This window comes from Lactuca sativa, chromosome 8 (genome assembly GCF_002870075.4).
Source record: "Lactuca sativa cultivar Salinas chromosome 8, Lsat_Salinas_v11, whole genome shotgun sequence".
Taxonomy (NCBI): Eukaryota; Viridiplantae; Streptophyta; class Magnoliopsida; order Asterales; family Asteraceae; genus Lactuca; species Lactuca sativa.
In genome coordinates this window covers 132,738,029-132,755,857 of record NC_056630.2, presented here as the reverse complement: position 1 = coordinate 132,755,857, position 17,829 = coordinate 132,738,029, and positions in this window count along the sequence as shown.

Here is a 17,829-nt window from a genome sequence, read left to right as displayed (position 1 = left end):
TTTTTCTCCCTATACTTTGTACTGCAGTATGTATCATTGTGTGTAGGATGTCGTCATACTGTAGTGTTATGTTAGAATGGTAGATTTGCTATGTTTACCTGTGTTTGATTGTTATTGATTTGTTCATAATATGGTTGGGTTGAGGTCGTATTGCTTTGTGTTGTAAGCCAACAAACCCAGGAGCAATCCAGTCATAAGTTGAGGGCTGGGAGGGGTAGTCCAGTCTGATGTTGTGGTCTCGGGAGCAATCCGGTCTAAGGATGTGGGCCTAGGGGCAATCCGATCTTAAGTTGTGGGCTTAGGAGCTATCCAGTATTTGTGATAGTGGGTCTGGGGCAATCCAGTCTTCGTGCTTTGAGTTCGGGGGCAATCCACTATTTGTGGCTATAGGCCCGATGTCCATGTATTTATATGTATTTTGTGTGGGGTATTTCGGGGGAAATCACTAAGCTTTAGCTTACAGTTGTGGATTCAAATGTTTTTAGGTACTTATCGGATTACGAAGGCGGGACCGTACACACGCACATCAACAGTTTTATGATTCGAGATTCCACATTGTTTTCCTTATAACTCTTATTTTGAATTATGGTTTACGAAAAAAAAATGTTTAACTTTAATGTAACTTATTATAAATGTGTGTTTATTCTATTTTAAAAATGAAAGCTTTATTATGGAATTTGGGACGTTACATATCGAAGTCGAGGATTTTATTTGTTCGATAAAACAATATTTATTATTATTATTATTATCCCTCAAACGTATCGCCCTAACTGACAGACGTAACACTAGTCACACTATTCAAATGCGCTAACCAATACATCTGTCTCACCATGGTTTCAGACTACCTTGACCAACCCTAATGTCCAGTCACCAATCCGAAACATGAATAGGAAAGTCGCCCAACTACAAACGAACATCTGCTAACTTTAGTAACAATGCATGCACCACTACCATGGCTAAGCCAATCACAACTTAGACATGGAACAAAGGTACGATCCTCCAATCAGAGCCATTGTCTTGATCCATGTCTGACACTATTGTGTCCATGAGTAAGATCTGTGCCAAGGTATTCACTATAACAGTAAAGGGATACAGTCCTCACTCACTTCACTCTAAACTCACTCATATACTTATCTCCACCGGAGCACGGGTGACGCCCTATATCTCTTGTTATTATTCAGATCCCCACCGGGAATCAAGCCTACCACTATCGAAGATCCACACGTAGGTCCGACTTCACATCAATATATTTTACAAATTCAAACATTTTTTAAAGAAAAATAACAATACAACAATGAAGATGTATTATGGTATATTGTATTTACTATATATCTAATACTAAATATATATTTTTTATATTATAGTTCTTGATGCATAATAATATACATTTAAGAATCTTAGGTCGCGTTTAATTACTGAAAAACAATTTCTATTTTCTGTTTTCAGATTCAGAGAAATGAAATATGTTTTCATTTTCAGTTTTCATTAGAAAATTTAGAAAATACATTTAGCTAAAACTTATTAATTTGTTCATTTTCTAGTTTAGAAAATAATAAAATGTGCTTAAATGTGTATTTTCTATCGTTTTTTATTTTTAGTAAATGTAGTGGTGCGAGTGGGGTGGTGGTGGCGGGGTGGGGTATTGGTGAGGGGCGACGATAGCGTTGGCAATGGTGGGGGTGGAGGTTTGGGTGGTGGTGGTGGTGGTGGCGGCGGCGGCGGCGGAGGCGGCGGTGGTGGCGATGGTGGTGGTGGGTGGGTGTGGTGGGTGGGTGTGGTGGGTGGGGGTAGGGTAGGGTGTGGTTGTAACATCCCAAAAATACAGACCAAAATTTTCATTTTTTGATATAGAAATTCATAAAACAATTTATAGAAAACTTCATCAAGTTATTTCATTTCATAAAAAGCCATAGATCATAAGTCTCAAAATCATATCATAACATAGTAACAATGTCAGAGTACAAATCCCAATAATCTCATATGCGGAAATCATGTGTGATGCGCTACTACCATGCCGGCTCCTTTCCCTTCGAGGAAGTAGTACCCGAAACCAAAACTGAAAATTGTAAACACAAAGCTTAGTGAGTTCCCCCATCATACCACATACCATATAATCATATAATGCCTAGCATATCTTGGTGCTAGCCTCCCTTTCGGTCTCTTTCAACCGGTAACTGCCTAGCATATTTGGGTGTTGGCCTCCCATTCGGTCTCTTTCAACCGGTAGCTTCCTAGCATATCTGGGTGCTGGCTTCCCCTTCGGTCACTTTTAACTGGTAATCGGGGACTATTTCACCCATACTACTACCACATAATACCCTAACATAAACATATAAATCATATATAGCCTAAAATATATGGGTGTTGGCTTCCCCTTTCGGTTTCTTTCAACCGGTAACCGGAGACTATTTCATCCCTACCACTACCATACAATAACATAACATACTAGCACATAAAGCATAACAGATAGTAACATATCATACTAGCACATAAGGCATAACACAAGTTTGTACCCTTCAAAGACAAAAAAAAATCATGTGGAACCATTTAAACAAAAATACGAAACATTGTTGGGCTAGAGTAACAATACCAATTTGGAATTAGAAAATTATGCAAAACAATAATTATCAATTTTTAAAATTTTCTAAATGCTTTGTAATTTTGGAATAAGAAAATTTTTATTTTCCGTGAAAAATTTAAAATAACTGTTGAACTAAATGCATTTTTCAAAATTCCCATTTTTCTTGTATTTTTTTTCTAAAAAAGAACACTTTTTTCATTTATAATAAAAAGATTTATCTATTAAATGGATTACAATACCTACGACCATTTTCTTTTTTTCTTTAGTCCAATCTAAAGGTGCATATCAAGAACCGTTATTTTACAATCGGATTTTTGAAAACCGGTCAGATTAAAATTAAGCTGTCGGTTAAGAATATGTTTTTAGAAAAAAATGATACCATATATTTTTTTCGATTTTTCTTAAAAGAACGAATTTGAACTGGTTTGAAAAACCAGTTTTCTAAGGGGGTGTTTGTTTTTTCTCTGCAGGTCTGCGTGACCTCTTCTGTCTGCGAGGCGCAGACCACGCGCAGACATAATGGTTTGCAGTCTGTTTGTTTTTCTGAAGTGCGCAGACTTAAAAACGTTTGCGCGAGGTCTTCACCACACAGATATGGGATAGCCTCTTCTAAAGTCTGCAAGCCTTTGACCTAAAAAAAACGCGTTTTTTTTTTGTTTCCGCCTCCAGTCGTCGTCCAACCTCCCACCTTCCCAGAAAAACCCCTCGATCGATCGTACTCCATCTTGCAGCGACCAGCACCGTCGCAACCATCCTATCCGATCAAAACCATCGATCGCCGCCTTCCTCTCCGATCCGGCGTCCTACGATTTTGCGACCATCACGGTCGATTGCAGCAGCGAGCGAACAACAAGGTCACAACGACAACTTCAACTAGCGACCAATCTGGTTTGTCTTCACCTCTTTCTTTGATTGATTCACATTTTTGTTCAATTTCAATTTCAATTCATCTTGATTGATTCACATCTTGTTTGACCGATCATCTTGTTTGACCGATCAAAACCATCGCTGCCTTCCTCTCTCTCTCTCTCTCTGTCGATTTCAATTTCAATTCATCTTGTTTGAATCACATCTTTATTCAATTTCTTGTTTGATTCACATCATTGTTCAATTTCTTTTTTGATTCACATCCTTGTTTCACAGAAAATTGACAGCCAAATTCCCAACAAATAGAAAATCTTACCTGTAAACAAATTGGATTTGTAAACAAATTGGATTTATATTTTTCTTTGATTGGAAGCCAATATACATAACTATGAATCAAAAGATTTCATTTTCTCTTGTTGATTGTGATTGTTTATGTGTATATGATTTTTGATTGTGTATATGTATATGATTGTTGATTGTGATTGTTTATGTGTATATGAGTTTTGGTTGTGTATATATATATATATATATATATATATATATATATATATATATATATATATATATATATGATTATTGATTGTGTATATTTATATGATAGTGTATATGTATATGATTGTTGATTTTGTATGTATATGATAGAAAGCATCAAAAAGAGTCATAAGTTTTGTTTATTTGATAGAAGTAAAGTTTTTGTCGTTAAAGTGAAGTTTATTTGATTTATAAAGTTTTTTAGAAAACTTTGATTTTGTATGTATATGATAGAAAGCATGAAAAAGAGTCATAAGTTTTGTTTATTTGATAGAAGTAAAGTTTTTGTCGTTAAAGTGAAGTTTATTTGATTTATAAAGTTTTTTAGAAAACTTTGATTTTGTATGTATATGATAGAAAGCATCAAAAAGAGTCACAAGGACATCAAACATGTATCAGTTGAGGAAAAGATGGCTATGTTTTTGATGATGATCGGACACAATCAACGTTACGTGATTATCAAGCGGATATTTCAACACTCGAAGCAAACAATTCATAATTTTTTTTTATGAAGTGTTGGAAAAAATGATGCGTTTCGCACAAGATGTTATAGTACCAACATCTTTTAATCCGAATCCAAACATTCCAGGACATAATAGGAGGCTACGAAGGGTTTTCAAAGGAGCAGTTGGTGCACTTGATGACACTTTGATACATGCTGTTGTCCCTACTAAGAAACAAGACTTATATAGAAGTAGGGGAAAAGGAGATTGCTATCAAAACGTATTGGCAATTTGTGACTTCAATATGATTTTTACATTTGTTGTGACCGGGTGGGAAGGGGTAGCGCATGACTCTAGAATATTATCAGAAGCAGCAGCCGATCCACAAGCATCATTCCCGTTTCCACCACCAGGTAAATTTTTGTTTTTTTTAAAAATATTTTTATTTTAATTTGAAAATTGATTAGTGTTTTGCATTTTTTTCAGACAAATATTATCTTTGTGATGCCGCGTATGCACACACTCGAGGATTTATGGCCCCTTATCGTAATGTGAGGTATTGGCTTGGAGATTTTCGTCAAAGACGTGCATTGACCAATAAAGAAAAATTTTACCATGGACATGCAAAACTTAGGAATGTCATTGAGCGTGCTTTTGGTGTTTTGAAAGCACGTGTGACAACCCGATATTTCGAGTCAATGTAATGTAAAACCGATCAAATTTAGGTCAAAATGTAACCTTCCTAAAATCTTATTCGGATTAAATAAAGTAATAGGAATCATATCAAGGTTTGCGTACATAAAAAGAACGTCCAAATCTGACCTCGGATGAGGAAGTTATGAATTTTTGAAGAAATTCCTTAATCACGTCATTTTAATAAATAAATAATAAAAATAATTTCGGAATTTGCCAGCGGAATCTAAACGAAAGTTGTAGATCATGGTCTCACCTTCGCGTGGATATAAAGAACGTCAAAAACGGAATTCGTATGAGAGAGATACGAATTTTTGAAGTTTATTTAAAATAAATATGAATTTAATTATAAATTCCCGGTAATATCCGAAGGGGAGTCATCGGATTGGACCGAAGTACGCCCTGCGTACCTTCGTACGCCCCGCGTACTGAGATCGAGGGTCTCGGATCGTCCACGTCGCACTATCCGAAGAGTTCTAAACCGTCCGACCCGTCCGAAGCTCCGACCCGTCCGACCCGCTGTCCTGTCCGACCCGCCGTCCCATCCGACCCGTGTACCCAGCAACCCGTCCCATCCGAACCGAGGCAGTCGAGGCTTCGGTCATGCATGACGTACGCGTACGCGCTGCGTACGAGCGTACGCCCCGCGTTCGGAGGCGGTTCAGCCTTCCTATAAATAGGATGCGAGGCTTTCCGAAAATGTTGCTCATTTCTCTCCTCTCTCTCACAACCTTGCCTCGTTTTCCGTGCCCGTTATAACCCGAAGCTCTGGTCTTTTTGCTCAAGTCCCAAGGGTCGATTTTACTCCCGAGATTCCCGAGGAAAATCCGTTTTCCGAGACGAAACTCTGCCCGGTTTTCCATCTCGCTTTCTTCAATCAATCAAGTGAGTTTCATACCCCTTAATCAACCTGTTAAATATTCTAAATGTGTTTATATGCTTTCAAAGGGGGGGAATACAAGTTAAATACTTATAGTTATTGTTTCAATCACATATGATTGCTCTAATCACATGTGATTAATAACTAGGGAAACCAGTGATTTTACCACTATTCAAACTATCTATCAAACTGTTTTTACTTCTAAATGTTCTCCAAACCCATTTACTTTTCGAATTTACACTGCAACTGTGATTTAAACAAATGTTCCTTATACTTAATCTGTTTTAATCAAATCTACGCCTTCAAATGGTTTTATAGATTGACATCAAGTCAATCTTTCTTTAAAAATAATACTTATGTTTCAAATGCCTTATAAATACTTATTTATGTTTTTTTTTTATTATAAATTGCATGCCCGTATATGTGTAGTTATATAAGTAATGTTTAAAAGACTTAGGAAGGCTATCCACCTTGTTTCCTTTTTCCTCGATTTGGATGTGGTCTGATAGGATTTTGGGTGACCATCCGAAGGTCGTTTCCATATTAATTATATATCAAATATACATATATAGACATAAAAGTACTTCCATAATCATACGTACTAAACACACTGTTAACAAGTTACCATCGGGGTAACACAGAATCATACTATTACAACTGCTAGATCAATGAGTCAGTTCATCCATGAGTCTATACTAGGAAGAGAATATATACAACTATACTACGAGAACATATACAACTATACTAGAACAAGAAACATTTCATCACACATGCAAGAATACGATAACAAATGTGATCCACTGTATCGGAGCATGCCTTAAATGTCATGGCCCGAGTTGTAGCCAGAATTCTCTTGGAGGGAGAGCGTTGAGTTTGCGTATAGATCTATACTGGATTGACTATCCTACACCTTGCTGCTAGCTACAGCCGGACCTGCAGGTCTGCGGGTGCCAAACGTCATTCCGTTATTACGACCGTTCTTTATGTCGTTGTTATCAGTCGATAGTATGGTGCAATTATCACATTATACCTTAATATAAATCCGGTTTAAGGTAGTAGTAATTAGTACAACAGTAGTTCTTATTATACAAAACTACAGTACTACAATGATTTACCCATTACATATTTTGGTGATAATCTCACTTAAGCATTAATGTACAAACTATATTTTATCAAATGATAGTTATACTTGGGTAATCACACACTTTTACAACAGACGAGTTTACAAAATAGTTAAGCCTTGGTAGAAGGTTACTTTTATAGAAAATATAGGATTTTCTGAGAGATTCAAACTTTTGCAAATACTTTTAAACATTTATTTACATTTTTACAAACTTATACATTGGGACAAGTTCAAACGTTTTTGACAATGAACATTGACACTAAAATACTTATGAACTCACCAGCTTAATGCTGATAAACTCTTTCAAAATAACTTGTATTCTCAGGTCATCAGTAGACAGGTACCGATGCCAGCTTTTGAGATGATGGAGCGTACTCAAGACTCATCATTTTGTTATTTTGATTTACGTTATATTTTTGGTGTCTAAAATTGTACAGAACACGCATGTATTAAAATTTATATAATGCAATGGACGATGTTGTTTGCCTATTTACATTTACTGTATTGTGAATTACCTACATGACGTCCTCCGCCCCAGAACGTTTCCGCCGTTCTTGGTTTTGGGGTGTGACAGATTGGTATCAGAGCATTGTTTATAGTGAATTGAGTATATCAACCCATAAAAAGATATACTAAACTATAAACCCATTAGGGATTAAACTCTGACCAAGAGTCTATACTTTAAATAATAAAATATTTAACTAAGTATACTAGTCTGCATTCATACTAAAATAAGTGTCACAATGACAAGAACAAAAGTATTACGATTGTTAAATATCACAAGTGAGCTCGGGGATGTATGGTCAGTCCTGGGAATGGCATAGCCTGATCAACTATGCTGACCCTAGGAGTGATTAGCACATGCCTTAGAATGGTTGTGATAGGTTAGCAAGTCTAAAAACTTACCAACAATACCACAAGAAGATCAATAGAACTTAAACTTAAAATACTATAGGAGTATTTTGCGCTACTAGTTACACGTATACTATATTCTTATACCTCTATTCTCGCATAGATCTTGATGGCTAGATATCCATCATGGCGACCCGTACTTTCCCAATGAAGGCAATGCCGGGTGGATCGATGAAGAGCCCGAAGTTAATCATCCAATCCCTTTGAATGATCACCTCACAGAAGGCTTTTCAGATGGGTCCGACTCCGAGCCTGAAGTCAACAACCTACCGATTGTAGGTCAAGCCCCGAACAACAACCATCGACCAGCGTTTCCAGGTCCCACACCCATATGGGCAAACAACCTGAACCGCTGGAAGAAATGATCAGGGACAACCCTTACCATACATTGGGGACCGAACCTTTTACAACGTCAGCGATGGTGGCTCTACTGACCGAGCTCTGCCTGTCATTATCCGCAGAATAGCTCGTATTGTCGAGCAAGGTGGAGCAGCCGTCGACCGGGTCATAGAGATTGATGCCGACTCAGGTGTCAACACAGTCAACATCTGCCGTCTTGAAGAAGACACGGAACGGACCCGGAGGACAAATAAAACCCTGCGGTAGCAGTTGGCTGCCTCACGAGCTGAAATATTGGAACTTCGAGCTTGTCAGAGGACTCAGGATCGACCCATTCAAGAGGTGTTTCGTCAAGTATCCGACCGCAGTACTCGCCCGGGATTTTCCCATCGCCGTTGGTTGATGTCTAGTACAGCTCCGTCTTTTAATTAAAGGATAGCCTTTAACATCTGTGCTCCAAGTAGCGCTTGTGTGTAAAATGTTTCTAACTTTCGTACTCAAATTTGAAATCTAAGAACTGTCAAACTTTTCTATATGGTATGATGTATGACCTACTGTTAGGTCGATTTTCACTGAACTTATTACATCGGTAATACCAGTATTTTTGAGATCTATCTATCTGGGAAAAGTCTATACACTTATGCTTTCCTTCAAATATTTCCTATTAAGGTTTCAAACACTCTTTCAACTGTTGGACTATGGTTAGTTAGTCCATGTGTCACTCTCACGTTGCTTACAAATTGATTCTTACCATCTTTCTTATCTTTATAAACTTTTAGCTGAAGGATGCCTCCTCGCAAGTCTCCCAGGAATAGGAATAATCCTGCACCTCCACCACCTCCTCCGCCTCCGGTCATCGACACTGTAGCCCTGAATGCTGTCGTAGCTGCAGCAGTGGCAACTGCCATGGCTCAGTATCACTCTTCTGATGCCAGCAGAGGTGGAACCCCTGTGGAATCTATTCCGATCGAAATCCCTGTGCGCTCAAGGGAGTGCTCTTACAAGGATTTTACAAACTGCAAGCCGAAGCCTTTCTATGGCACCGGCGGAGTCATTGCTCTCTCACAATGGTTCGAGAAGACTGAATCAGTCTTCGAAATCTGTTCATGCCCTACTGCATGCAAAGTGAAGTATGCCGCATGCACCTTGGAGGGTAAAGCCCTAACGTGGTGGAACGGCCACGTCAAAGCCCTAACTCTCGTCGTAGCTAACGACATGGGCTGGGAAACAATGAAAGACCTCATGACTGAGGAATACTGTCCGAGGGGCGAGATCCAGAAACTGGAGCAGGAACTCTGGAACCTATCAATGAAGGGCACCAATGTGGTCGCTTATACTGCCCGATTCAGCGAGCTGGTGGCCCTCTGCCCCAATATGGTTCCCACCGAGGGGAAGAAGATCGAGAGGTACATATGGGGACTAGTGCCTCCGTATCAGGGGAATGTGCTAGCGTCAAACCCCGCTACCTTCGACAGTGCCAAACGATTGGCACAACGACTCATTGACCATGGAGTCAAAACCCCTGCAACCACAACCACCCTAGCCATCCCGGAACCCTCCAAACCCGCCGATACTAAGCGGAAATTCTGGGATGAAAGGAAGAAGCAGCAGGCTGCCAAAAAGCAACAACTGGTGGCAATTCATGCCGCAGTGACCCCTACTACTACTACTGCTCCGGTGAGTCGGTATGCTGGAAGTTCGCCCAAGTGCACCAAATGCAGCTACCACCACAACGGCCCCTGCCGTGAATTGCAGTGCTCTAACTGCAACAGGAAAGGACACACCGTCTGATTCTGTAAGTTCCCGGCACAACCTATCAACCAAGTCCCTGGCTCTGGCGCGAGCCCAACCTGCTATGGATGTGGTGAAGCAGGCCACTTTAAGAGGGACTGCCCCAAAGCGAGGAATGCGGGAGGAGCAGGGAGGGTACTAGCTATTGGCCACGGGGAAGCAGTTGCTGACCCGACAGTGGTGACCGGTACGTTCCTCCTCGATAACTCCTATGCATGCATTCTATTCGATAGTGGAGCGGAGCGAAGCTTCATAAACCATAAATTTGCTCGCATGCTTAATCAACCACCGCACGCACTCAAAGAACTATTCACAGTAGAAATGGCTAATGGAAAAACTGAAAACACGAGTAGCATATACTTAGGTTGTACCCTAACTCTAGATAACCATTCATTTCCAATCGACCTCATGCCAGTCTCAATAAAAAGTTTCGACGTCATCATTGGCATGGACTGGTTAAGCCTTCATCGTGCCGACATCATGTGCTTCGAGAAAGCAGTCCGTCTAAACCTCCCGTCTAACGAAACTCTTATAGTCTATGGCGACAAACCCGGTGCAAGTCTTCGCATCATATCAAGTATTCAAGCACAGAAATACCTGCGTAAGGAATACCACGCATTCCTTGCTCACGTCGTCGACACGAACCTAGAAACGAAAGAACTAAAGAACCTCCCAGTAGTGAGCGACTTCCCCGACATTTTCCCAGAAGAACTACCCGGATTACCTCCGCAACGACAAGTCGAGTTCAGAATCGACTTAGTCCCAGGAGCTACCCCAGTAGCCAAGTCGCCCTACCGTTTAGCACCAGCCGACATGCAAGAACTCTCTGGTCAACTTAACGAACTCCTCAGCAAGGGCTTTATAAGACCAAGTTTCTCACCTTGGGGAGCACCGGTCTTGTTTGTTAAGAAGAAGGACGGATCCTTCCGTATGTGTATTGACTACAGAGAACTCAACAAACTGACGGTCAAGAATCGTTACCCTCTGCCACGCATAGATGATCTATTCGACCAACTGCAAGGGGCGAACTATTTTTCTAAGATTGATCTGAGATCCGAATATCACCAGTTACGAGTGCTAGAGGAGGATGTGCCGAAGACCGCCTTCCGAACTCGTTACGGACATTACGAGTTCGTGGTGATGCCATTCGGATTGACCAATGCGCCCGCAGTATTCATGGATCTGATGAATAGAGTATGCCGACCCTACTTGGATCAGTTCGTCATCGTTTTCATTGACGACATCCTAATCTACTCCCGAAGTAAGAAAGAACATGGCGATCACCTACGAAAAGTTCTAGGGACATTACGAAAAGAGAAACTTTATGCGAAGTTCTCGAAATGTGAATTTTGGATCCGAAGAGTCGAATTCTTAGGACACGTGGTAAGCGAAGAGGGAATCCACGTGGACCCATCCAAAATTAAGGCCATTGAGAACTGGTCAGCACCGAAGACGCCTACAGAAATTCGTCAATTTCTAGGTCTCGCTGGCTACTACCGCAGGTTCATTCAGAACTTCTCACGAATAGCGAAGCCTCTTACAACCCTAACCCAGAAAGGTGTGGCCTTTGACTGGGAAGAGAAACAAGAAAGAGCGTTCCAAACGCTCAAACGAGCCTTGTGCACCGCACCAATACTATCCCTTCCGGAAGGAATAGAAGACTTCGTAGTTTATTGCGATGCATCGAATCAAGGGCTCGGATGTGTTCTGATGCAGCGAGGTAAGGTCATCGCCTACGCCTCGAGACAATTGAAGACACACGAGGTTAACTACACGACCCACGATCTTGAACTAGGAGCAGTAGTGTTTGCTCTGAAGATCTGGAGACATTACTTGTATGGAACGAAGAGCACTATCTTTACCGACCACAAGAGTCTACAACACATTTTCGATCAGAAGGAGCTCAACATGAGACAACGACGATGGGTCGAGCTACTCAGTGATTACGAATGCGATATTCGTTATCATCCGGGTAAAGCCAACGTAGTAGCAGACGCCCTAAGTCGGAAGGAATATTCTGGTCGCAAAGTCAAGTCATTATCGATAACCATCCATTCACACCTGACTAAGCAAATTCAGGCGGCTCAACTTGAGGCCATGAAATCTGAAAATGTGTCAAGTGAATCCCTTAGAGGAATGGACAAGAATTTAGAAGCCAAGGGTGACGGAGCTTTATATTTCATGAACCGGATCTGGACACCGAAACATGGTGGTTTCCGAGACTTGGTCATGACCGAGGCGCACAACACTCGGTATTCCGTCCACCCAGGTTCAGATAAGATGTATCTGGATCTTAAGAAGCTATACTGGTGGCCTAATATGAAAGCAGAAATTGCTACCTTCGTAAGTAAATGTCTTACTTGCGCAAAGGTTAAGGTCGAGTACCAGAAGCCCTCTGGTTTATTGCAACAACCAGAAAGTGGGAGCGGATCACTATGGATTTCATAACCAAGTTGCCCAAGACAACGGGTGGACTTGACACCATATGGGTCATCGTTGATAGATTGACCAAGTCTGCACACTTCCTGCCTATCAAAGAAACCGATAAGATGGAGAAACTTACGAGAACATACATTAGGGAAATCGTACGGCTACATGGTGTACCTATGTCCATTATCTCCGATAGAGATAGTAGGTTCACCTCAAGATTTTGGCAATCACTACAACATTCCCTAGGAACAAGGCTGGACATGAGCACAGCCTACCATCCTCAGACCGACGGACAAAGTGAGAGGACCATCCAAACTCTGGAAGATATGTTGCGAGCCTGCGTGATTGACTTTGGGAAGGCATGGGATACTCATTTACCCCTTGTCGAGTTTTCCTATAATAACAGTTATCACACGAGCATCAAGGCTGCTCCATTTGAAGCTCTCTACGGTCGTACGTGCAGATCCCCTCTGTGCTGGGCTGAGGTGGGTGATACCCAATTAGCCAGGGGGCAAACTTTCGACAGTACTCTCACCGGTCCGGAGATCATTCGGGAAACAACAGAGAAGATCGTTCAGATCCGTGAACGATTGAAAGCCTCTAGAGACCGACAGAAGAGCTACGCTGATAAGCGAAGGAAACCTTTGGAATTTCAGGTGGGAGACCGAGTCCTCCTCAAAGTCTCACCCTGGAAGGGCTTGATACGCTTCGGCAAGCGTGGAAAGCTTAATCCGAGGTACATAGGGCCTTTCGAGATTCTTGCAAGAGTCGGCCCCGTAGCTTACAAACTCGAACTACCAGACGCACTTCGTAACGTACATTCTACATTCCACGTATCTAACTTGAAAAAGTGTCTATCCGACGAGACTCTTGTAATCCCACTCGACGAGATCGAAATCAACGAGAGCCTCAACTTCGTGGAAGAACCTATAGAGATCATGGACCGTGAGGTCAAGCAGACAAAGCAAAGCCGTATCCCTATCGTGAAGGTTCACTGGAATGCCAAGCGAGGACCGGAATTCACTTGGGAACGTGAGGATCAGATGAAACTGAAATACCCTCACCTTTTTGCTTAGTTATTTGTAAATTCTAGCTTGCTTAAAATTCTAATTTCGGGACGAAATTCCTTCTAACGGGGGGATGATGTGACAACCCGATATTTTGAGTCAATGTAATGTAAAACCGATCAAATTTAGGTCAAAATGTAACCTTCCTAAAATCTTATTCGGATTAAATAAAGTAATAGGAATCATATCAAGGTTTGCGTACATAAAAAGAACGTCCAAATCTGACCTCGGATGAGGAAGTTATGAATTTTTGAAGAAATTCCTTAATCACGTCATTTTAATAAATAAATAATAAAAATAATTTCGGAATTTGCCAGCGGAATCTAAACGAAAGTTGTAGATCATGGTCTCACCTTCGCGTGGATATAAAGAACGTCAAAAACGGAGTTCGTATGAGAGAGATACGAATTTTTGAAGTTTATTTAAAATAAATATGAATTTAATTATAAATTCCCGGTAATATCCGAAGGGGAGTCATCGGATTGGACCGAAGTACGCCCTGCGTACCTTCGTACGCCCCGCGTACTGAGATCGAGGGTCTCGGATCGTCCACGTCGCACTATCCGAAGAGTTCTAAACCGTCCGACCCGTCCGAAGCTCCGACCCGTCCGACCCGCTGTCCCGTCCAACCCGCCGTCCCATCCGACCCGCGTACCCAGCAACCCGTCCCATCCGAACCGAGGCAGTCGAGGCTTCGGTCATGCATGACGTACGCGTACGCGCTGCGTACGAGCGTACGCCCCGCGTTCGGAGGCGGTTCAGCCTTCCTATAAATAGGATGCGAGGCTTTCCGAAAATGTTGCTCATTTCTCTCCTCTCTCTCACAACCTTGCCTCGTTTTCCGTGCCCGTTATAACCCGAAGCTCTGGTCTTTTTGCTCAAGTCCCAAGGGTCGATTTTACTCCCGAGATTCCCGAGGAAAATCCGTTTTCCGAGACGAAACTCTGCCCGGTTTTCCATCTCGCTTTCTTCAATCAATCAAGTGAGTTTCATACCCCTTAATCAACCTGTTAAATATTCTAAATGTGTTTATATGCTTTCAAAGGGGGGGAATACAAGTTAAATACTTATAGTTATTGTTTCAATCACATATGATTGCTCTAATCACATGTGATTAATAACTAGGGAAACCAATGATTTTACCACTATTCAAACTATCTATCAAACTGTTTTTACTTCTAAATGTTCTCCAAACCCATTTACTTTTCGAATTTACACTGCAACTGTGATTTAAACAAATGTTCCTTATACTTAATCTGTTTTAATCAAATCTACGCCTTCAAATGGTTTTATAGATTGACATCAAGTCAATCTTTCTTTAAAAATAATACTTATGTTTCAAATGCCTTATAAATACTTATTTATGTTTTTTTTTTATTATAAATTGCATGCCCGTATATGTGTAGTTATATAAGTAATGTTTAAAAGACTTAGGAAGGCTATCCACCTTGTTTCCTTTTTCCTCGATTTGGATGTGGTCTGATAGGATTTTGGGTGACCATCCGAAGGTCGTTTCCATATTAATTATATATCAAATATACATATATAGACATAAAAGTACTTCCATAATCATACGTACTAAACACACTGTTAACAAGTTACCATCGGGGTAACACAGAATCATACTATTACAACTGCTAGATCAATGAGTCAGTTCATCCATGAGTCTATACTAGGAAGAGAATATATACAACTATACTACGAGAACATATACAACTATACTAGAACAAGAAACATTTCATCACACATGCAAGAATACGATAACAAATGTGATCCACTGTATCGGAGCATGCCTTAAATGTCATGGCCCGAGTTGTAGCCAGAATTCTCTTGGAGGGAGAGCGTTGAGTTTGCGTATAGATCTATACTGGATTGACTATCCTACACCTTGCTGCTAGCTACAGCCGGACCTGCAGGTCTGCGGGTGCCAAACGTCATTCCGTTATTACGACCGTTCTTTATGTCGTTGTTATCAGTCGATAGTATGGTGCAATTATCACATTATACCTTAATATAAATCCGGTTTAAGGTAGTAGTAATTAGTACAACAGTAGTTCTTATTATACAAAACTACAGTACTACAATGATTTACCCATTACATATTTTGGTGATAATCTCACTTAAGCATTAATGTACAAACTATATTTTATCAAATGATAGTTATACTTGGGTAATCACACACTTTTACAACAGACGAGTTTACAAAATAGTTAAGCCTTGGTAGAAGGTTACTTTTATAGAAAATATAGGATTTTCTGAGAGATTCAAACTTTTGCAAATACTTTTAAACATTTATTTACATTTTTACAAACTTATACATTGGGACAAGTTCAAACGTTTTTGACAATGAACATTGACACTAAAATACTTATGAACTCACCAGCTTAATGCTGATAAACTCTTTCAAAATAACTTGTATTCTCAGGTCATCAGTAGACAGGTACCGATGCCAGCTTTTGAGATGATGGAGCGTACTCAAGACTCATCATTTTGTTATTTTGATTTACGTTATATTTTTGGTGTCTAAAATTGTACAGAACACGCATGTATTAAAATTTATATAATGCAATGGACGATGTTGTTTGCCTATTTACATTTACTGTATTGTGAATTACCTACATGACGTCCTCCGCCCCAGAACGTTTCCGCCGTTCTTGGTTTTGGGGTGTGACAGCACGCTTCCTTATATTGAAGAGGATGACACCATTCCCGTTTGTGACACAAAGAAACATTGCCATGGCATGCTTCGCGCTTCATAATTATATAAGGAAAGAAGGATTGAGTGATGAGTATTTCGCACGATACGATGAACCCAATGTCCCGTTTCGAAATAACAATGTGGCCATTGATGATGATGAAGACGGGATTCCAACACATGGTACTGCAGCAGACCGTGAATATATGACTCAGTTACGTGATGAAATTGCTGATCAGTTGATGCACAATATAGATTGAATTGTTTTAAATGGAATTGTTATTGTAAAACATTTTTTTTTATTGTATGACGAATTTAGTTGCATGAATTTTATTTTCAATGTTATAAGACTATTATTATTAAAATTTTGGTGTTGAAAAATCATTTTAAGTTTGTAAAATAATTTTATTTAAAATTCAGTTTATTTCAGCAGCTTGCAGACGTTAAAAAACAAACAGTCTTCTTATTGCAGACTGCAGACGTTTGGTCCACCTCTTCTGCTGCAGAGGCTTGCAGATGTGGTCCGCAAACTGCAGACATTTTGGCTTCAGAAAAACAAACAGCACCTAAATGAATTTCATTTCCAAGAAAACTAAAACGAGTATATAAAAACATTTTTTTAATAAACCGGTTTAAAACCAATATTTGTGCACCTCAAGTATGCTATAGACCATAGTTGTCAAAATCGCGATCCTGATCGTAGGATTGTACGATCCTACGATCCTAGATATGTAAAACGATCCGGATCGTATTTGGGGTAGGATCGCAGGTAGGATTGTAAGATCGTAGGATCGAGATCCGATCCGATCCTACCTTCCTTTGATTTTTTTTTTTTGCAAATGGAATTTTTTTTTACCACTTTATATATTTTACCCTTCACCATTCTACCATTTATCATTTTTTATTGTGACTTACGACTAATATTTTGAAGTTTCTATAACTTTTGAACGAAAAATTAAATTTTGAAATATTTTTCATGATTAAATACTATAAATTAAAATTATATTCTATTTTGTGGGATCTTAAGATTTCGATCCCGATCTTACTATCCCGATTTTGCAAACCCAAAAATGATCCTAGGTAATATCCCTATCTTGACAACCTTGCTATAGACTTAATTTTTTTTATTTTATTTTTATTTTTAAATTTTATTATTTTAGTAGTTACGAGAGAAAAGCCCAATGCTCTTCTTACAGAATTTGGGCCGGTACCAAATTTAACAAAGGTCCATCCAATCAAGTTCCAAGAGATTGAATCCCAAATTAACAAAAAATATAAATTGCAGCAAGTCTAGCCTTCTCTTCCCCATTCTGGATTAGGGTTTTGCAGCCGTCCTCAGAGCGTCAGCAAGCAGCGGCCAATTCTCCATCTCCGTCGCCATGGGTCGTATGCACAGTGGAGGGTACTTTCTTCCTCTATCCTCCTTCATCTGTCTGTAGTTGCATATGTGAAAGTTTTAGGATTTTTATAAAATTAG